The sequence below is a fragment of the Schistocerca nitens genome, chromosome 7, assembly GCF_023898315.1.
Source record: "Schistocerca nitens isolate TAMUIC-IGC-003100 chromosome 7, iqSchNite1.1, whole genome shotgun sequence".
In the NCBI taxonomy this organism is placed as follows: domain Eukaryota; kingdom Metazoa; phylum Arthropoda; class Insecta; order Orthoptera; family Acrididae; genus Schistocerca; species Schistocerca nitens.
In genome coordinates, this window is record NC_064620.1 from 539,870,610 (window position 1) to 539,878,407 (window position 7,798).

Below are 7,798 nucleotides of genomic sequence, written 5' to 3' on the forward strand. Positions count from 1 at the left end.
AGAGTGGTTTGAGGCAACATGTCACGAACTGCTGGGCCCCTCCCGCCGGAGGTTTGAGTCCTTCCTCGGGCATGAATGTGTGTGTTGTTCTTAGCATAAGTCAGTTTAAGTAGTGTGTAAGTCTAGGGATCGATGACGTCAGCAGGTTCGTCCCTTAGGAATTCACACACATTTGAAGATTTTTTTTCTAGCCAGGAAATCAATAATACATACATCAAAAAAAGTTTTGCATCACGTTGGTTCCGAGAGTTCCGGAACCTGTACAGAAAATTGGAACAGAGATCAACATAAACAACGAAACTTCATGGAAGATTAAAACTGTGTGCCAGGCCGAGACTTTCAGGTGTGCTAGTTCTGCAAGGTTCGCAGGAGATCTTCTGTAAAGTTTGGAAGGTAGGAGACGAGGTACTGGCAGAAGTGAAGCTGTGAGGACGGGGCGTGAGTCGTGCTTGAGTAGCTCAGTTGGTAGAGCACTTGCCCGCGAAAGGCAACGATCCCGAGTTGGAGTCTCGGCCTGGCACACAGTTTTAATCTGCCACGGAGTTTCATATCAGCGCACACTCCGCTGCAGAGTGAAAATCTCATCCTGGAAACATAAACAACATTATCGCCCTTTTTATTTCTCATGAATACCACACATTGTATGTTGTACCATCATACAGACCTATCCAAATTATAAGAAACTGGATGAGGTATGTAATCATGTCGTTATTTATTACAATGGTAGAGCAATTAGCTCTAGTAGATGTACCAGTCTGAATGTGTACCAAAAATTCCTTGGAAGCAGCTTCAGACTAAGACCTTGAGAGGTGGTGGTCCAGAGAGCTGTGTACACCGGTACCTCTAATACCCAGTAGCACGTCCTCTTGCATTGATGCATGCCTGTATTCGTCGTGGCTTACTATCCACAAGTTCATCAAGGCACTGTTGGTCCAGATTGTCCCACTTCTCAACGGCGATTCGTCGTAGATCCCTCAGAGTGGTTGGTGGGTCACGTCGTCCATAAACAGCCCTTTTCAATCTATCCCAGGCATGTTCGATAGGGCTCATGTCTGGAGAACATGCTGACCACTCTAGTCATGTCGTTATCCTGAAGAAAGTCATTCACAAGATGTGCACGATGGGGGCGCGAATTGTAGTCCACGAATCCGTCGCCAATATGCTGCCGATATGGTTGCACTATCGGTCGGCGGATGGCATTCACGTATCGTGCAGCCGTTACGGCGCCTTCCATGACCACCAGCGGTGTACGTCTGCCCCACATAATGCCTCCCCAAAACATCAGGGAACTTCCACCTTGCTGCACTCGCTGGACAGTTTGTCTAAGGCGTTCAGCCCGATAGGGTTGCCTTCAAACAATTATCCGACGATTGTCTGGTTGAAGGCAAATGCGACACTCATCGGTGAAGAGAATGTGATGCCAACCCTGAGCGGTCCATTCGTAATGTGGTTGGGCTCATCTGTACCCTGCTACATGGTGTCGTGGTTGCAAAGATGGACCTCGCCATGGCCGTCGGAGTAAAGTTGCGCATATTCCGCACAGTTTGAGTCGTAACACGACGTCCTGTGGCTGCACGAAAGGCATTATTCAACATAGTGGCTTTGCTGTCGGGGTTACTTCGAGCCACAGTCCGTAGGTAGCGGTCATCCTCTGCAGTAGTAGCCCTTGGGCGGCCTGAGCTAGGCATGTCATCGACAGTTCCTGTCTCTCTGTATCTCCTCCATGTTAGAAAAACATCGCTTTGGTTCACTCCGAGGCGCCTCGACTCTTTTCTTGTTGAGAGCCCTTCCTGGCACTTCCTTTTGGAATGACTGGAACTGATCGGCTGTCGGACCCCCTCCGTCTAATAGGCGCTGTTCACGCATGGTCGTTTACATCTTTGGGCGGGTTTAGTGACACCTCTGAACAGGCAAAGGGACTGTGTCTGTGATACAATATCCACAGTCAACGTCTGTCTTCAGGTGTTTTGGGAAACGAGGTGATGCAAAACTTTTTTTGATGTGTGTATTATACTTTAGAGTTTAGAAGTGTTGTTGAACTGAGAGTGCCATCTCAGATTTCTTAGTATAACAAAGGTATGATTAGACAACAAAATTGCACTGTCTGGTATTTGGTGTTACCATTCGAAGCCTTAATAATATATAATTTGTGAAATTTTGCTAGAAAACTCTCAAAATTCTCTAGCAATGTAGCAATCAACTAATATACTTCATAATGTGGCAGAAGTGCTTCTACATATACAGTTAAAAGTATACTATGCACCTTACGGTGTGTGGTTGAGGGAACTTTGTGTACCATTTTTGTTTCTGTTCTTTCCTGTACCATAGTGAATGGTGGGTGGTAACAATGGCTATCTGCGTGAAATTCAATCTCTCCAATATTTTCTGTACGTCTTTTTCCGAGATATACCGGGTGATCAAAAAGTCAGTACAAATTTGAAAACTTAATAAACCACGGAATAATGTAGATAGAGAGGTAACAATTGACACACATGCTTGGAATGACATGGGGTTTTATTAGAACAAAAAAAAAAAACAAAGTATTGCTAGTGAAAGATGTCTTGCGGGCGTCGTTTGGTGATGATCGTGTGCTCAGCAGCCACATTCGTCATGCTTGGCCTCCCAGGTCCCCAGACCTCAGTCCGTGCGATTATTGGCTTTGGGGTTACCTGACGTCGCAAGTGTATCGTGATCGACCGACATCTCTAGGGATACTGAAAGACAACATCCGACGCCAATGCCTCACCATAACTCCGGACATGCTTTACGGTGCTCTTCACAACATTATTCCTCGACTACAGCTATTGTTGAGGAATGATGGTGGACATATTGATCATTTCCTGTAAAGAACATCATCTTTGCTTTGTCTTACTTTGTTATGCTAATTATTTCTATTCTGATCAGATGAAGCGCCGTCTGTCGGACATTTTTTTGAAATTTTGTATCTTTTTGGTTCTAATGAAACCCCATGTCATTCCAAGCATGTGTGTCAATTTGTACCTCCCTATCTACATTATTCCGTGATTTATTCAGTTTTCAAATTTAGACTGACTATTTGATCATCCGGTATGTCGGCTGAAGCAATATGTGGGTTGACTCTTCTAAGATCGTACGCTCTCGATTTTTAACAGCGAATCACACCGTAATACATAAAGCCTGTCTTATATTGCCTTCCACAGAAGTTGCGTTAGCATCTCCTTCACGTTCCCGCGCTCAGTAAGCGGACCTGTAACGAAACGCTCTGCTCTTCTTTGGCTCTTTATTTCGTCTACAAAATCTGATCTAATTCAACCAGCGCAGCAGCAGAGATCGTTATGACTGCTTGTAGGTGTTCACAACTTTTACACTTGTATGTACATACACTCCTGGAAATGGAAAAAAGAACACATTGACACCGGTGTGTCAGACCCACCATACTTGCTCCGGACACTGCGAGAGGGCTGTACAAGCAATGATCACACGCACGGCACAGCGGACACACCAGGAACCGCGGTGTTGGCCGTCGAATGGCGCTAGCTGCGCAGCATTTGTGCACCGCCGCCGTCAGTGTCAGCCAGTTTGCCGTGGCATACGGAGCTCCATCGCAGTCTTTAACACTGGTAGCATGCCGCGACAGCGTGGACGTGAACCGTATGTGCAGTTGACGGACTTTGAGCGAGGGCGTATAGTGGGCATGCGGGAGGCCGGGTGGACGTACCGCCGAATTGCTCAACACGTGGGGCGTGAGGTCTCCACAGTACATCGATGTTGTCGCCAGTGGTCGGCGGAAGGTGCACGTGCCCGTCGACCTGGGACCGGACCGCAGCGACGCACGGATGCACGCCAAGACCGTAGGATCCTACACAGTGCCGTAGGGGACCGCACCGCCACTTCCCAGCAAATTAGGGACACTGTTGCTCCTGGGGTATCGGCGAGGACCATTCGCAACCGTCTCCATGAAGCTGGGCTACGGTCCCGCACACCGTTAGGCCGTCTTCCGCTCACGCCCCAACATCGTGCAGCCCGCCTCCAGTGGTGTCGCGACAGGCGTGAATGGAGGGACGAATGGAGACGTGTCGTCTTCAGCGATAAGAGTCGCTTCTGCCTTGGTGCCAATGATGGTCGTATGCGTGTTTGGCGCCGTGCAGGTGAGCGCCACAATCAGGACTGCATACGACCGAGGCACACAGGGCCAACACCCGGCATCATGGTGTGGGGAGCGATCTCCTACACTGGCCGTACACCAATGGTGATCGTCGAGGGGACACTGAATAGTGCACGGTACATCCAAACCGTCATCGAACCCATCGTTCTACCATTCCTAGACCGGCAAGGGAACTTGCTGTTCCAACAGGACAATGCACGTCCGCATGTATCCCGTGCCACCCAACGTGCTCTAGAAGGTGTAAGTCAACTACCCTGACCAGCAAGATCCCCGGATCTGTCCCCCATTGAGCATGTTTGGGACTAGATGAAGCGTCGTCTCACGCGGTCTGCACGTCCAGCACGAACGCTGGTCCAACTGAGGCGCCAGGTGGAAATGGCATGGCAAGCCGTTCCACAGGACTACATCCAGCATCTCTACGATCGTCTCCATGGGAGAATAGCAGCCTGCATTGCTGCGAAAGGTGGATATACACTGTACTAGTGCCGACATTGTGCATGCTCTGTTGCCTGTGTCTATGTGCCTGTGGTTCTGTCAGTGTGATCATGTGATGTATCTGACCCCAGGAATGTGTCAATAAAGTTTCCCCTTCCTGGGACAATGAATTCACGGTGTTCTTATTTCAATTTCCAGGAGTGTATGTATGGTATACACAACAAACAGAATATGGATTTCCTGTGATGAAACATCTGCTTTAATCAAAGGGAACAGAAATCTAGAAGCCGCGAGACTGGATGATTACGTTTTATGATCATGCGTGCCGCTTCATTGTCTCGGTATAACGAGTATCCTGATTTACAGCAGTGTGCTCGGAAACACCTGCGCTTTCCCCACCACTGTGCTCTGCTCTCTGCTATGGCTCACATCATCGTACAAACTGATTTACAGACGAGGCAAACGTCAGACGTCCAAGTCTCATTAATCTCATTCTCTTGTACCGGCTTCATAGGCATTCACCCTTCGGAGAAGTGTACGTGGCACGGACCTGTTTGCTGTTGTGATGGTTATTTGCAGCCGCCATGTTAGTCTGACAGAAAAATTCACGAGTCGGATGCATCTCGGATACGCGTTATATTGGTATCATAAATCCTCATTTAATGTTTGCCTTGTCGCTGTCACAGTGCTGCGGGTAATCAAAATGTTCTCGCTGATCGATGTGTTTTTTGCAGTAAATTTACTTTTATGCGTAAACCATCCAAATGAAACAAAACGTCTAGTCGTTAGGTCAGGAAACAATCGGGAACGCTGCGAGAATAATTATTGTCACTTATGCAAAGAAATGGGTCTGAGCACGATGGGACTTAATATCTGAGGTCATCAGTCCCCTAGAATTTAGAACTACTTAAACCTAACTAACCTAAGGACGACACACACATCGATGCCCGAGGCAGGAGTCGAACCTACGACCGTAGCGGTCGTGCGGTTCCAGACTGTAGCGCCTAGAACCGCTCGGACACTCCGGCCGGCCGTCACTTATGCACTGATGTAATGTACCTGAGAAACAGGTTTCGATGCAAAACCGAAAATGTTCCTACGTGTCTGTTACTTAGTGGAATCTTTATGTCCAAAATTTTAACATATATTGTAAACGGATAAAATCTTTAACAGCTGGTTTTAAACTAAAGTTTGTAAATGAGGAGGATAGACTCACAAACAGGATGTCAAAAGAATTACTTTACATTGTTTCGGAGAGTAGATAAACACATCGTTTCAGGCCAGAAAAATCTATGGGCAACACTTTTGCCCTGCTACAGATTCTTTAAAGAAGTCTGGACTAGGAACCAATTTCTTAACATACTGTAACAGATATGAATTTTGGGTTCCATACTTATCCTTCTATTGCGACTTCGCTGTAGAAGCGTGCTAAACGTCAGTCTTCATTCCCCGTTCTGAACTGTTGGCTTTCATCTCCATCGTTGTTGGGACCTTGACGATTATTTTGTGTTGTTCGTTTTGATTTTGAGCAAGTTGTTATTGAGACAAAGGTCTCGGAAGCTGAAAACGGTTGGAGAGCAGTGTACTGACTCGATGCCCACATGTACTGCATCCGAATGACGCCATTGACAGATGATGACACTGCGGAAAGTCATTGCTGAGGCCGCGCGGGGTAGCCGCACGGTCTGGCCTTTGTCACGGTTCGCGCGGCCGCTCCCCCTTCGGAGATTCGAGTCCTCCCTCGGGCATGGGTGAGTGTGTCGTCCTCAGCGTGAATTAGTTTAAGTTAGATTAAGTAGTGTCTAAGCTTAGGGACCGAAGATCTTAGCAGAAAGTGGTTCAAATGCTTCTAAGCACTATGGGACTTAACGTCTGAGGTCATCAGTCCCCTAGACTTAGAACTACTAAAACCTAACTAGCCTAAAGACATCACACACATCCATGCCCGAGGCAGTATTCGATCCTGCGACCGTAGCAGCCGCGCGGTTCCGGACTGAAGCGCCTAGAACCGCTCCGCCACAGCGGCCGGCTGACTTTAGCAGTTTGGTCCCATAAGACCTTACCACAAATTTCCAATTTTCGTTGCTGAAAGGCCAGTCGTTGTCAATGCACTGAGCTGGTAATATTAAGCCAGAAGGCATTGTCAGCAATATCATTAGAACAAAAAATCCTTTATCGAATGGCAATTTGAGCACAATGTCAAAAAAATATCCTGTCGGTCCGCAGCGTCTCAATATTACAAGTAAACATGTGTACAACAAATGTTTTGACACTCTGCATAGAAATTCTGTCACATAGTCTGTAAACTGAAGCGTTTCACGTCGTTACGATATTTTGAGCAAATGAGCTGTGGTACATGTAATTCGGTAACTAACACGGTAGATTACTTTCATAATGCGACAGAATCATTTCTCTAGTGCATTCACGTCGGTACGCTTCTCTGAGGGGGCTGGTATTACTGCGTGCGTTTGGCGAGGCGGTTCGCATTGAGTGTGCTGCACTGGCGACTTTTGGGCCGGCCGGTGAGAGCGCGTCATGTACACGAGGCACAAAGCAGGACAGGACAGGCCGAGCGGTGGAGATGTACCGTGTTTGCGTGCCACATCAAAGGGGTGGGCGGCAGGGAGCGTGCTCGTGTGTGTGTGAGCGCGAATTTTCCCGCGCTAGCCGCATGATTAAATGACGGTTTCAAATGGGACGGCGTTTATTAATTGATTTCATTATGCGACTGCATTGATTGATTGATCCCGTAGTGTGTAAGTATCGTATGAATGGATTAAATATGTGGTCGTGACAGAATGTTGGCTACGAATTAATGCCCGCCTCATAACGGTTTGGTTTATTCAGTCGGGGCTCCGACCGCTGCTCGTAAGCCCTCGCTGTGTCGCCTGCCAGTGGTGGCTCCGCGTTCCTCCCCCCCGCTCCACCCCCAAACACACCCACCCCATCCCGTTTCCCTACCCACTCCATAACGCAGGCCACTCCACAGTACAACTATCACCATTTGTGTCGCTCATCCGTTCCGCCAGACACGCTTCCCCATTCCAGACTTTCCGGTTGACTGCTGCATATTGAGGTTAAACATTTCCTTCAGAATTAACGCATTTTATTACGACTGCCGTTTGGTGTGAGATTTCATTACAGTGGATTCTACTCCAGGGGAACATGTGGGCTCTTAATTGCACTGGAATTCACACTGCCTGGCTGAGGGAGAGATGC